Genomic DNA, 15,145 nt, shown 5'->3' on the forward strand with positions numbered 1-15,145 from the left:
AGACACAGACAGGACAGCAGCATCCAAGATGTCACCGAAAGCCTGGATCTTTGTTTTGACCCAAGAAATCCGTAATCCCAACGGCTCCGACTCCTCATTCAGCACCTCGAGGGCCCCCAAGAGGATGTCTAAAGTCTCCGCAAAGATGACTGCATCATCTGCAAAATCAAGGTCCGAGATCTTGACATTGCCAAACGATGCACCGCAACTTGATCTCTCCGACATCCTCCCAAAAATCCAGTCCATACAAGTGCTGAAAAGTGTGGGGGCAAGTACACATCCCTGACGAACTCCAGTAACAACTGGAAATAAGTCAGAGGCGGTACCACCACACTTCACAGCACTCTCAGTACCAGAGTAGAGTTCAGACATCAGATCGATCAGTTTCGGTGGCACCCCATGAAGACCAAGAATCCTCCAGAGGACATCCCGATTCACTGAATCGAACGCTTTACAGAGATCAACATAGGCTGCAAGCAGCCCCTGCCGAAACTCTCGCCTGCGTTCGGTGAGGACACGAAGAGCAAGGATACGGTCAATCGTTGACCTCTTTGGTGTAAAGCCTGACTGCTCTGGACGCTGGTGCTCAAGCAGATGGTGGCGAACCCTATCAAGAATTATCCGAGCAAAGACCTTGCCCGGCACTGAGAGCAGCGTCACCCCTCGGTAGTTGTTGCAGTCTTGGCGATCACCCTTCCCTTTCCAGAGAGGGACAACAAGGCCCCTCTTCCAGTCAGTTGGGATGATGCCTGTGTTCCAGGCAGAGCACAAAACTGCATGCAACGACGCGAGTGCAGCATTTCCACCAGCCTTGAGAAGTTCAGCATGGATGCCACAGATCCCTGGAGCTTTGCCCCGTTTCAACTGGTTCACCGCAGCCCGTGTTTCCACAAGCGATGGTGGACCACAGTTGATTTGAGGGTCAGCAACAGGGATTGTAACACCCTTGACGTCCAACTCGACAGTTGGGGGATCAGCCTGGTACAACCGCTCAAAGTAACCGGCCCAGCGGGCCTTCACTTCAGACTCCTCTGTCAAGAGCCTACCACTCTCTGCTCGAACTGCAGTGCTCCGAGGGATGGGCTTGGATGAACGTAATGCGCGAATTCCCCTGTAAGCGGGACGAGAATCACCTGTCCACAGGTGATGCTCTACCCCCTCACAGATTCCTCGCACATAGGCCTCCTTGTCCACCCTCAGTGCACGTACAGTTTTACGCCTCAGCTCCCTGAACAGCTCAGCTCTGCCATTCGGCCTGGCCCTGCGACTCTGGTCAATGGTATCCAGTGTCCCTTGAGAGACAAAATTCTTCTTTGCCCTGCGGTGAACTCCAAGGCATCCACCGGCAACATCAAGGACGGTGGTCTTGAAGGTGCTCCACAACTCTTCAGGACCCCCAAAGCACCCAGACCCCCCAAGTGTCCACTCAGCCTGTTCGCAAACTCCTCAGCTACTCTCTCATCCCTGAGCTTGGCAACATCCAGCCTAGGCTGGGATGGTACCATTCTCCAGGATTTAAGGTGCAGCTTTAGAGTTGCTACAACAAGCCTGTGGTCAGTATTGAGGAACTGAGCACTCCGGTAGACCCTGCAGTTCTGGATCATCCTCCAACGACCGTCAATGAGGACATGGTCAATCTCCTTTGCCACACCGCCAGCGTTGGAATACCAAGTCCAGCGATGAGCTTGTGGGCGCTGAAACCATGAACCAGCCACCCTAAGTCCATGACTTCTTGCAAAGTCAAGGAACTTAGTGCTATTCTGGTTCATAGTTCCTGACCCATGGGGACCAACACACACCTCATAACCATCCCTATCAGTTCCAGTCGATGCATTGAAATCCCCCAAGACTAGAAGTGTATCTCGTCTGGGGCACTGATCAACCACAGACTCGAGTGTGGCGTAGAATGCATCCTTCACGGTAAGATCACTCGCCTCAGTCGGAGCATAAATAGAGACCAGGGAAATGACACCTAAGGAGTGACGAATCCTTTATCTCATAATACGCTCGTTGACCGGTGTTACCTCAATTATCATTGGGGTCAGCTTATTGGACACAGCTACAGCAACTCCTTGGGTATGGTAACCATCAGAGCGACCAGACCAATAGTAGGTGTAACCACCCACCATTATCTCGCCGCAATCCGGTCTCCGAACCTCAGAGAGAGCTGCAATCCCGATGTCCAAACGCTTGAGCTCAGATGATAACAGAGACAGGTGATCATCCTCTCTTAGGGATAGGACATTCCAGGCACCCACCCGAAGGGAACGCCTCAGGTTAACCCAAGGAGACCGCCGTCTGGTGGACGACACCTCAGCACCACTCCGACACACTCTCCCGCAATCTGACCCAGGGATGTTACCCCGTGGTTTCCCTCCTATCAAAGATTGGGGGTCCCGAAGGCTTTGCCCCAATCCCATCATCCGGTGAGCTGCCCTGCGAAGGGAAGCTGCACAGGAGGTACTCCCACGGAGTGGGTTTTCAGATTTTTTAGCGTTTTTGCGTTTTGCGGAATGAAGCGTTTTACAGTGGCTGGAGTGCAAATCCTGCCACCAACCTCCTAATAAGAAGTAACCCAACTGCAGGAGGACGTCCGCAGACACAGTTGGGCACTAGATATGGATGGCCGTTGGCTCACAAGGAGCTCCTCCGCCCTTTGACAGGTTTTGTTTTTAATCCTGCTGGGTGTCCATATCCAAACACCCTCCTCACCAGAAAACCTGGTGGGGGAGACGGTTTAGTCGCCGACAACCCGACCATGGAACAGGTTAGTACAGGTTTACATGGTACCTGTAGCAGGTCACAGATCGAACCTGACCTGACAACAAGGCCTTTGAAATATTTTTATACCCATTCCCTGATTTGTGCCTTTCCACAACTTTATCAAAGAGGTCTTTTGAAAGCTCCTTGGTTCTCATGGATGAGTTTTTGCTATGAAATGCACTACCCAGCAGAGGAAACATACAGGAACAGTTGATTTTATTCTGAAATAATCAATCACTTCAATTTAACACAGGTAGAGGCCAATTAACTTGGTGTGTGATTTTGAAGGTGATTAGTTACACCTGAGCTAATTACCTCCACCACCGAAGGTGAAAGGAGGTTACGTTTTCACCTCTTTTTGTCTGTTAATCGCGGGAATCCTTCGGATTTCGGCAATTATGGTGGTCGGTTGTGTGTGTCATTCTGTTTGTCTGTCTGTCTCTGTCTGTCTGTCTGTCTGTCTGTTTGTTTGTTTGTTTGTTTACCCTGTAGCAGCCACCATTTCAGCGATCATGACCAAACTGGGTACAGACGTCGGCCATGGTCCTACTTAGACACTTGTCGTTTTTGGTGAATCTCGGTCAAAGACCAAGGTTAAGGTCACCAAAAAACCGAAATTCTTATTTTCACAATAACGTCTGCTAAAATGGTCGTATCGACTTCAAACCAAGTCCAAAATGTGCATCTTCCAATTCTGCATCCAACCATATGTCTCATTGGGGTGTCACACCAACACCCTTCTTCGCGATCGGGGGTCGAACGTCAGGGGGGTCGGGTCAAAAATTTCAAATTGCGATAAAAACGCCATTTCAAGTCCGATTGACTTCCAAGTTATGATCATGACCAAACTAAGTGCTATAACTCATTAAACAGTAGCACTATCGACTTATAAGAACCAAATTGATTTCCAGGTTTTTGTTTTTTCAGAGATCATGAAGATATGACAAAGTTATTCCGGCAATTCCTTGTTCAACGAGCAATTTCATTTGTTTGTTTGTGTGCAGGATATCTCAAAAAGTTGGGGACGGATTCGGATGAAATTTTCGGGGTGTGACAATGACGAACTGATTAGATTTTGGTGAAGATCCGGATCCGGATCCGACTGCGAGAATTTTTTGTGATTCTTCACCATTGAGAGAATCGGCCGAAAACGATATGTATCACAACATCTCAAAAAGTTTTGAATGGATTCAGATGAAACTTGATTGACATATTGGGTGTGTGACAAGGAAGAATTGATTCGATTTTGGTGAAGATCCAGATCCGGATCTGGATCTGATCATTTTTAAAGTGATTCTTCACCATTGAAAGATGAGGCCGCGAAACCAATGTATAGCACGGTATCTCACAAAGTTGTGGACGGATTCGGATGAAACTTGGTGGACACGTTGGGTGTGTGACAAGGAAGAAATGATTCGATTTTGGTGAAGATCCGAATCTGGATCCAACTGCTAGAATTTTTAAAGTGATTCTTCACCATTGAGAGATAGGTCTCAAAAATGTATTGGGCCAGATATGTTCCCGTGGATCAGGCACTTCGTGGTGGAGAGATGTCCTCCACTGAGTGCCCTTCTAGTTTACAATTGCTATTATATGGGGGGTGGACACTTATCCAATCAAGATATTCTAGTTTTGTATTTTAAATTAATTTCCTGAAATCTGTAGAATTTGTTTTTCACTTGGAAGTTGTGGGTTACAATGTGTAAATAAAGGTGGAAAAAGTCTGATTTAATGTAATTTAATTCCAGTCTATATGGAAACATGAAGTGACGATTTTGAAAGGGGGTGTAGACTTTCTGGAGGCACTGGAGAGATAAGACATAGTGAGGCGGTCGAGCATTCTGCAATGGTGTACACGTAAAACTATGCACCATTAACTACACAAATGTTGTGCTGATGCACAGAGCCCCTCCCATAAAGATGTCCCATCAAAAGATACATGCGGTCTCTTTTTCATAGTCTTTGCATCAACAAACTTTGCCAGTATTGTGCACCTTTAATGGGGAAAATTATGCCTGAAGCATCATTGTGCTTCAAACCTAAGTTGACTTTGGGTTGCATTGGATTAGTTTCACACACTTGCCTTGGGCTGGTGGAGAGGGTAAAGGGCCAAAGGAGATAGGTCGCGTGGGGTGGTAGGGGTCGTTGCCAACATGCTTGTTTAACGTGTATTGAGTTTCCTAAAGCCCCAGCACAAGGCAGAGTGCCAGAACAGCGTGGGGCAGAATGTGAATAGTGTAAGAAACAGGGAGTAGCAAGGGAGAGGGACATGTTTGTTTGTGCACTGCGGGTGATTCTCTATGTTCGCCTTTGAAGACACTGCCCATTTGCACTTGCTTCAATGGTGCTTTTCTCCCACCAGCCTTCCCACTAATAGAGGCAAAGGCTGTGTGCGGTTGATTCTGTTGTGTAATGCGCGTTGTTGTGGAGAGATTCTCCTGAAGTTTTTGTTACTTTCATTGTCAACATTTTGCATTGCTGATGGCCTATTTTGGCTGAGCATGTCAAGCCTGAGGTTGGAGCAGCTGAGGAGCGCAGTTGTTAAAGTGCTCCCTGTTGAGTTGTCTAGACTCGCCCAACTGGCGAGCATTTAACTACAAGCTGCCGTTCTGATGCTCTGCCAGCGATGGGGAGGCGGGAGTGGAATGCGACATCTTTGAGCAGGGCTAGCAGGATGGCGTAAAGGGACGCACATTCGCCTCTAAGCTGTCTCGCCTGGGTTTGAATCCCGAATCAGCTATAAACTATCATCCTGGTGTTTCACAGGCAGGGTGATTCATCAACGTGTGTACCGTCCCTCAAATGGGCGTTAAACTGGTGTCCCGTCTGCCGGCATTAGTTGTTGGACATTAAAGATCCAACGGTGTCCTCCGTGAAGAGTAGCCGAGTTATCTCCGGCAACCTGAAGAAATTACAAATTTCTGCCCTAACCTAGAGAGGGCATTGCATCAGCAGCACAACTGTTGCACATTAAAGGTGCACACCTTCCTTGATGTGAATGCTTCTCGCAAAGGCCCGTTGAAATGTGCATTTCAATAAAATGGACATCATCAAAGCTTTTCGACTTGCACTCCTCAGGATAAAACCGCAAGCAGATCAAGAAGAAGCACCAAACTCTCATTTATAAGGTTACAATGTAATGTCCTCAACGTTGATTGGTTGAGAGAAAGAAAGGCCCTTTTGTCTTAACCGAATGAACGTGGACATTTTATTTTGATGGTCAGTTGTCATTTGCAGAGTCGTTTTCTAATTTACTACTCACTTGCTGGTGCTGTTTTGGGAAATGATTTCAACGGTGGCTTATTGAGCGTAATTGGAGTGTTACTTCAGGTTTTGATGGTCCTCAACCAACGATGCTACCCCAAAGCATTGTGCTGCTTTCGAAAGAAGAAGAATGAGAAGAATCTGTCGAGTAACTAAAGTGCAAGTAAAAAGGAAGTGGACACGGCATGATTATGACAGGAAAAATGTCCTCCTGCGTTTAAAGTTTCATGGTACTTGTTCTTGTCCTCTGTTTCTTTCACAAACAATCCTTGGCATGCGTACCTTGCGATGCTGACTCAGCGTCAACTCCATGCGTTTTGAGACCAGCATTCACAAGCCCTGGCACCATTTCCACTTGTGTATTATTTTTACACCAGGATGTTATGTCTGCATTCTACTTTCCATTATAAGGAAGGGCCCTTGTTGTTTTGGTCGAACTATGCCAAATCTCTGAGTAGTTTAAATTGCTTTTTTGGCCAGCGTAATTTTATTGTGTCCTGCAATGTAATTACTGCTGTAATTAATCGCTAATTACTTAATTACTTTATTATGGCTGTCATTCACACTCGCACACACACGCACATGCACACACACACACGGAGACTTTGAGACCTGGTAGGTCTTCGTTCTACCTCCTTAAACCCGATTATGGAGATAACTAGCAACACACACACACACACACACACACACACACACACACACACACACACACACACACACACACACACACACACACACACACACACACACACACACGTGCACCCATGAAGGTGGATACTTTGAGACCTGGTAGGTCTCCGTTCCACCTCCTGAAATCCACGTATGGATATCTTCTTGCGTATGGCAGCTTGGCTGCCGGGTTGCTATCATTTAGTTGGTGCGCAACTGTGCCGTTGATGCTGTGCCCCCATACCAGTGCACTGGTACTCATTTTTGCTGACTTCAGAAGGATGACAGGCTGAGTCAACCACACCTGCTGTTAATTCATTGGCCAACAGGGCTCGAACTACACACACTTTGTGCAGTTTTATTTAATCTGTGGAAGTGGTTGCCATAACTATGTTGAACACTTGAAATAATTTACTCAAGTGGAAGTTTAAGGCTTATTCCAAAACATGAAGTGCAGAATAAAAATACAACAAAATGCTGGACTTCCTCTTCCGTGCCCCAACAACTGCAGTTGATAACAATAACTGCATGTACGTACGCCTTCCTATGGAGGAAATGGAGCCGTACATTCTAATTACTCCAGGAAGCAGAGCTCATTCAAGTTGTTATCCTGGTAGAAAATCAAGTACCCCCCCCCCCCAAAAAAAAAAAATGCTCGTACAAAGCTCCATGAGCACTTTAATTTGAATGTGAATAGATCGGGAAAGAAGAGAGCATGGGTTTGAGTTAAACAAAACACCTTTCTTTTTTTTACATTGCTGGACAGTGGACACATATGTTCGTTGAAATTCGAGGACCTAGGGCATCGTTCCAAAGTACACAGTCAGACCCCTTCTTTGATGTGAATGCTTCTCACAAAGGCCCTTTTGTCTTGAGCTAATGAACGTGGACATTTTATTTTGATGGTCAGTTGCCATTTGTAGAGTCGTGTCTAATTTACTACTCACTTGCTGTGCTGTTTGGGAAATGGTTTCAACGGTGGCTTTTTGAGCGTAATTGGAGTGTTACTTCAAGTTTTGATGGAGGCCTGGTGGTGGTTGTGTGTATTTGCCAGATGGCAGTGGAATGGAGGAGTTAAAGGCTGCTGGGGAGGGTAAATGGGGTGTGGTGCGATTGAGGAGGATACGCCAAGCACCATTCCACATCATCAGGATAGCCCTAGCGCTCCGCTCAATTGCAGTTCCCATTGGGTGTCCAGCACATGTTCACACTCAGAGAGCACAGCCAAATACCCCAATGCTATATGAAGTGCGGAGCTCAGTAGGGGGGAGGAAGCCCAGAACGCAATGGGGCCATCTTCGCAGCCGTACCCTCGCATGGTAATTGCCCATACATCAATGGGGGTGCTGGAAAAAAAACTACAACCTGTTCTGATCGCTTCTAAACTCCTCCCCCACCAAATAATTTTAAAAGGAGTATGGGGTTTAATGGAGCGGGTGATTCAGCTTGGCTTGGTGGCGAGACTCGGCATGGAGCAGTGGAGCGAGGCTTGGGGATCGGAGTGGAGGTCAAATAGAGTTTACACTGTGGTGCTGCGAGAGCAAGAGATCTAGATGCCAGATTGAGCGTGGCCATTCGGGCCGAACCTGTAGTATCAACACTTACAGTCTTGCTTGCACTTGATTAAGCTATTTCTTTACACATTCTTCTTCTATTTTTCCATCTCGTCTGCTGTCGACGGATATTCTTAAAAGAGCTCTGTGATTACCTGAGAAAGTCCCAAACGGCCGTCCCCCTTCAGAGTGGCCCCATTGATGCACTCTTTTATCAGTTTCTTCTCTGCACCTCATTTGCACCTTAACTTCTGCTTCACCACACCCTCACTTGCACCTCCTCAGACCATGCACCTTATACACTATCAGTTTTCCTCCTCCTTCCCCCTCCTCAGCGACTTGGCCACGTGGGTTCTTCAACCCCACTTGGTAATCAAGAGGTCACAACCACCTTGTTATTTTCTCATCTTTCTTCTATTTCTTGCTGTTCTAACTTTCCTTGGAGAATTCCTCAAGTTAACTTAAGTAAAACTGTGGAAGAACTTAGATCGGTGCCCTGTGTCTTATTTTGTCGCACTTCACCAATCCTTGCTTGTCCCTGCTGTACGTATCTCTCCTGTAATATAGTTCCATTGCTTGTTGTACCACATGCCTTTCCTTGCCCTTTCTTGTAATAAATTGCTGTTATTACCTCTGCCACCGAAGGTAAAGGAGGTTATGTTTTCACCCCTCTCTGTCTGTTTGTCTGTCTGTCTTTGTGCAGGATATCTCAAAAAGTTTTGGACGAATCCAGATTAAATTTGGTGGGCAGGTTGGGTGTGTGACAAGGACGAACTGATTCGATTTTGGTGAAGATCTGGATCCGGATCCGACTTCTAGAATATTTTTTTCAGTGATTCTTCACCATTGAGAGATGGGGGCCAAAAATGATATATAGCACGATATCTCAAAAAATCGTGGATGGATTCGGATGAGACTTGGGGGACATGTTGGGTGAGTGACAAGGAAGAATTGATTCAATTTTAGTAAAGATCCGAATCCGGATCTGGATACGAGAGTTGTTTAATTTTTAATGTGATTCTTTACCATTGAGAGACGTGGTCAAAAAAGATATATGGCAAGATATTTCAAAAATGTATCGAGCCTGATATGTTCTCATGGATCAGGCAATACGTGGTGGAAATATGTGCTCTACCGAGTGCCCTTTTAGTTTTTTAAGTGATTATTCGCATGACATCTCAGAAAGCTGCGGACAGATTCAGATGAAACTTGGTGGAAAGGTTGAGTGTGTGACCATGACAAATTGAGATGATTTTGGTGAAGATCCAAATTCGGATCTCGATAGATAATTATTTCATTTTCAAAGTAATTCTTCACCACTGAGAGATAGCCAAAAATGATATATAGCATGATATTTCAAAAATGAATTTGGCCCGATATGTTCTCGTGGATCAGGCATTATGTGGCGGAGGTACGCACTCTACCAAGTGCCCTTCTAGTTGTAAATGTACCCAGCTTGTAGCATATTTTACTCTATTGGTCCAACATAGGCCGCACGTAGTGTTAGCCAGAAAGTTTCACCCCACGAATTGACTCTATATGTTAGCCAGTGCATACTTGGCAGTTCTTCTCGGCTGCACCTGATCTGGTATGATAAGACAACTACGCATCGAGGGCATGAGCCTCCCTTGATGTCGTCATCCTACGGAAAGGTAACACATGAAGTCATGTGACCCCTGCCAGGATTGGTGGTACCAAGAGGCTTTTGTTGTTGATGAGCAACCTGCTGAGCCACGGAGTTATCCACTCCAGAGTTATCCTACCATGGAGTTATCCCAGGCCGTAACATTTTGTGTCAGAAGTGGGATTCGGACTTGGGGTGCATTTTAGCACCCCAAAATTATATAAGAGCAGTTTAGGGTGAAAATTGTGGTTAATTTTCTGTGCGAATTTTGGTGGACCAAGATGAGCTGGTCCAGGTGGGTTTAATTGACGAAATGGAGGAGTAACCTTTGGTCCAGGAGGGCAATATCAAGGAAAAGAACCAGCAAGAAGCAGCAGGCCAAAACCCACAAGCAGCAGCGGACAGATTGTTATGGTTGTGCCAGATCAATTGAAGCGATCAATGGAAGTGATGGATCGGTGTTTGGCTGAAAACGATGCTCAGCAGAAAGCCGATAAGGAGGCCCAGAGGAAACATTGGCTTCCAACACAAAGCAGAGCTCTGAAAATGATCAAAATTTTTTGGTACTGTAATACAATGATAGTAATGCATCCCATATCCAGCTGAGGGTTGTTTGTGGAAGCATGTAATATGTGACTTCATACATTTGAGTCCCTGAGAAGTAAAGTGGGCTATTCCACATCATAAAGCATTTGATAAAGAGGAATCCAAATTTAGAATACCATTTAGAATCCAAAATTCAACTCCGATTGAGCATAAATCGGTATTGGCTTCATACCTTTTGTTCAGAATTGCTATCAACGCCAAAGTTGCATTGACCTTGAAATATTAGTCTGTGCACTTTTAAATTATGTTTGACCCTGAATAGCTCAGAGCAATAGCTCAGTTTACATCTCAGGTGCTCATTTGGATTGTGTTGCCTCATTAAAGATTCTTCTGATTCGCACCAACTGCAGTTATGTCAACACATTCACACCAACTGCAGTTGTGTCAACTGTCAGATGTGATTTTAATATAATTTCTAGTGGATGTGGAGGAGCGAGCGAGGCATAGGTTAAATAGAAAGGAAGATGTATGGTTTCTGTATTACCACCAACAGAGCCATCCATCCATCCATTAGGACCATACTCTGTGCAGAGCGTTGGTGCTGCCTCAGCAGTCTCCTTGGCTATTGGACACAATCCTGGACGGGTCACCACTCCGACACAGGGTACCAGCATGCTGGCACTCATTTTGCCGACCTCGGAAGGATGACAAGCAGAGTCAACCCCACCTGGTATTAATTCAACATCCGAGTGGGATTTGAACTCAGGATCCTGGGATTCCAAGCCCATCACCTTAACCATTAAGCCAACACCAGGCATAACCTAGCCCATCAATTCAAATTCATCTATTACTAAAAGGAGAAGCGTCTGTCCATCCGTGTGTCCATCTGTGACGCTTTATTCTGAAGGGTTTCTGCTGTCATAGAATAATTAAGATTGTACCATTGGAAAGCTAATAACCCATTTACTTGGCTGGAAAGCTAATAATAGATTTATGTGGACCAAAAATGTGTTTGCTTAAACATAAAAATGCCTGTTTTAAATGACCGTTTTCCTGGAATGGAAGAAGAAGAAGAAGAAGAAGAAGAAGAAGTAAAAGGATGATGTTGAGCTTTAATATAGCGATTCCAACAGCGCATGACAAGACAGTTGGTGACTCGAGTCGGCGACTTGGACTCTAATCACACTCAAGTCGCAAATTTTGTGATTTGAGACATGGCATTAAAGACTTGAGACTTGAGCTTGTAAACTTGACAATGACGATAAATGAATGAACACTATATCAAAATAAATATATCTCAATGATGTGTTTGTGACTAATTTTCATTCGCTGTCTGGTAGGATGTGGTTATATTTATAAACAAAGACTGCCTGAGTCGCGCGCCAAATGGAGCACAAACTCGATAAATAGGTCGCGCCGAGCTTAGTAAAGGTATTACTTATACAGCGTCCAAAGTGCCGCTGAGCTCTGAGCCTCCGATCACACATACATGTGTCTAGTGGAGTAAAAGGAGGTAAATTATGGAGAAAAGCAAGGAGAGCTATTGTATTTTTCATTTCATGGATTCTACGTCCTTGAATTCAGTAGGCATGGATGCCGTGTGGCGTACGTATGGAATTATTATTGTTGCTGCTCGGTTCATACCCATTTGGCTTCTTCCCTGTTTTATTTTTATTTTTTAGTCCACATGTTTTATTGCTCATAATGGAACAAAAATTCACACACACACACACACACACACACACACACACACACACACACACACACACACACACACACACACACACACACACACACACACACACACACACACACACACACACACACACCTCTAATGGTTTGAGCTTTGAGCGAACATTCTTACCATTACACCGTCGAGAGTACATAGCTTGCTGCTACTCTCTGTGCATGCGTGCTTCACTTTGTTATCGGTAGCATGGCAGAGATTCAGAGGGTGATCTTATTTGCTTATCAACGTTTTGAAGGTGCATTGGATAAAAGGAGTGCTGTATGTGAAACGTGTGATGGCTCATCCACAACATCAAATTTCATTTCTCACCGAAAAACTCACCTGCAGAAGTAAGTTTTCTTTTCCATTCGACATTCTAATGTGTTTCATTTCTAACTTTGTGACATTTGCACTGCACTAACACTGACTAACACAGTAACACTAAGCCTATACTCATGCTGGTTGCGTGTGGGACGAGTCGACTGAGTGAGAGAATGTTATCAATTCTCATATTTCTTATACGTAACGAAAGTCTATGATAATGACATCATGACGTGACACTTGACTTGAGACTTGCCCTCAAAGACTTGAGACTTACTTGAGAGTTGGATCAGGTGACTTGTTGACATGTCTGCAGCAAGAACCCTTAAGAACAAAGCATGATGAACATAGAAGGAGCAAACAAAATTATATGAAGTAATACTTCTTGAAGTAATACAAAACTATATAATAGTGTGTATGTACATGGAAGTGGCACACAAACAACAACCACAGCCACGACGACGGCAACAAGAACAACTACATAATGAAACAGAAGGCCAAGAAGGAACCCGAAGAAGTAAAGAGCAAAGATGAGTCTTTGGGGCGAACCTGGACAGGATTTGGGTTTCAGCCACGACTTCACAACACTCAAACCCATCCAAGCGCAGCCAAGTGAACTTTACAGAAAAATTTCTGCAATAATTCACCTCTCCTTCGAGAAATAGATAAAGAGAGAGAGGAATAGAGAGTAAAAGATATGACAAGACAAGTCTGGAGACAGCGATGGTTCACGAGCAATGTACACAGTTCGCCTTTTTTATTATTTGACCTTCGAGGGGACGCCACGGGCAAACTGGCAGGAATCGGGAAAAACGTAAATGATGAAAGTTGTAGTACTCGAAGAGCACTACTTGCATACCAACTTTCATTCAAAACAGTTGAAAACCCAGGAGCTCGATGCCCAATTTATTGATTTTCTTGACGTTTTCTAAGTTTGTGACCTTGTGACCTTGACTTTGGGACGAAAATGAAAAATCGAGCTCCGTGGGGCTCTGCAGGTGCCATTGAGCTAACCAAATACTGAAACCTCTGCCAGATTCGACAAACCCCCTCGGAGAAGATGTAACCTGAAACCGGCTTCCCCCTAAAAACACGTTTTTTTGGGCGTGGCTCTGCCCATAACGGGCGCACCATGCCCATTCTCAGGAAAACACAACTAGATCATGATACAAACCTCGCACCCTAATTTTATCAAGATCGGATCAAAACCCACGGAGCTATGCTCGGGACAGACAGACAGACACGGCCGGATTTATGTGTTGCGGGGCCCTGGGCCCTAGAAGTACGTGGGGCCCTCTCAGGGCCGCAGCCATTTTTACTTCATATATGCTTATAAAAGTATTCATATATAAATGCACCAACCTAGGCTGGGCAAAAGAAAAAACCACGGTTTATGTGTAAAAACATGTATTTCAGAAACTACTAGTAACAAAAGTTTATATACAAGAAACACCACTATGGATGAAAACAACGGAACAGAGAAAATAATCGCAAAACCAAAACGTGATGGTATCATCTCAATGTAGAAAGTTTTTTTTTTTGTTTTTGCAGATATGATTGCATTATTGCACACTTTGGGGTAATTGCTACAATATATTTGCGAGATGTTAAAAACCTACAGAATCTTTTAGCTTCTTCCTGGCTTTGATTCTGTGGTAGACCTTAAGATTGCGCTCTTTTGATCAGTGGAAAGGAAAAAAAGTAAGTTCAAAGATGTAAAATAAATGATAAACATAACCAAACAGATGCCAAATTAACAGGGATATTGAGTATTTGTTTTGTGATTCACTAACCATTTACACAAACGAACTGGATTTTTTTTCACAAACAAACAAGGGGGAAAATAGCAGAATTTCTTGTAATCTTTGCGTTTGCGCGGGGCCCCTGGGAGGCGCGGGGCCCCGGGCCGTGGCCCTGTGGGCCCTGCCCTAAATCCGGCCCTGCAGACACACACCCATAACGAATATAGTGGTCACTTACTGACTCGTGAACCAACAATATAGTGGTCACTTACTGACTCGTGAACCAAAAAAGCAAGAATTAGAATGACTAAACAGAATTGTGAAAAAATATATATATAGAAAGAAATTTGAATGGACCAAAGATGTTGGGAAGAACCTGGACAGATAGATTTCAGTAGTTTACTCCCCAGGCTCAAATGCAGCAACATGTACAACCTACCAGAGGTCCATCAGTGGAGAAGCACAGTCCACACAGCATCAGGATATGGTACAAACATGATCAAACGGAAGACCAAGAAGGAACCCGAAGAAGTAGAGCAAAGATGGAGTCATCAGGAGGAACCTGTTGCAGAAGATCCTTTTTTGTGTGTTTCACTTCATTTTACATCCTCGTTGAGGACATGCAATGTGTTTGTGAAGTACAACTTGCTGTGTTTTGATTAAAACTGTCGGCAAAGTGACGGCTAGGTATGGCTAGGTGTTTTAAAATAGATTTGCTTGGAACTGGATAAATGTAATGCAAAATAATGTATCAAAATCGATTTTCTCTGAGCACTTAAGCAAGTCTGGTTCCACAAAATGCCCAGAGTTTGTTTGCTTACGGAACATTACAGTTATTTTTATGCTGCCATTTGCTGGTGGCATTATGTTTTCGGGTTGTCAATCCGTCCGTTTGTACATCCATACCAATTTTTTCTGTTTTCTCTGCAACTGC

General features: G+C 44.7%; 1 protein-coding gene across 5 annotated transcripts in view; it reads left to right on the forward strand.

Annotated features, from left to right (window-relative positions):
- Positions 1 to 15,145, forward strand: part of LOC147011695 (apoptosis-stimulating of p53 protein 1-like) — a 167,242-nt gene that overhangs the window by 34,484 nt on the left and 117,613 nt on the right. The window lies entirely within an intron of this gene.

The sequence above is a fragment of the Eptatretus burgeri genome, chromosome 15, assembly GCF_056783735.1.
Source record: "Eptatretus burgeri isolate ZD-2024b chromosome 15, Ebu_testis_v1, whole genome shotgun sequence".
Lineage (NCBI taxonomy): Eukaryota > Metazoa > Chordata > Myxini > Myxiniformes > Myxinidae > Eptatretus > Eptatretus burgeri.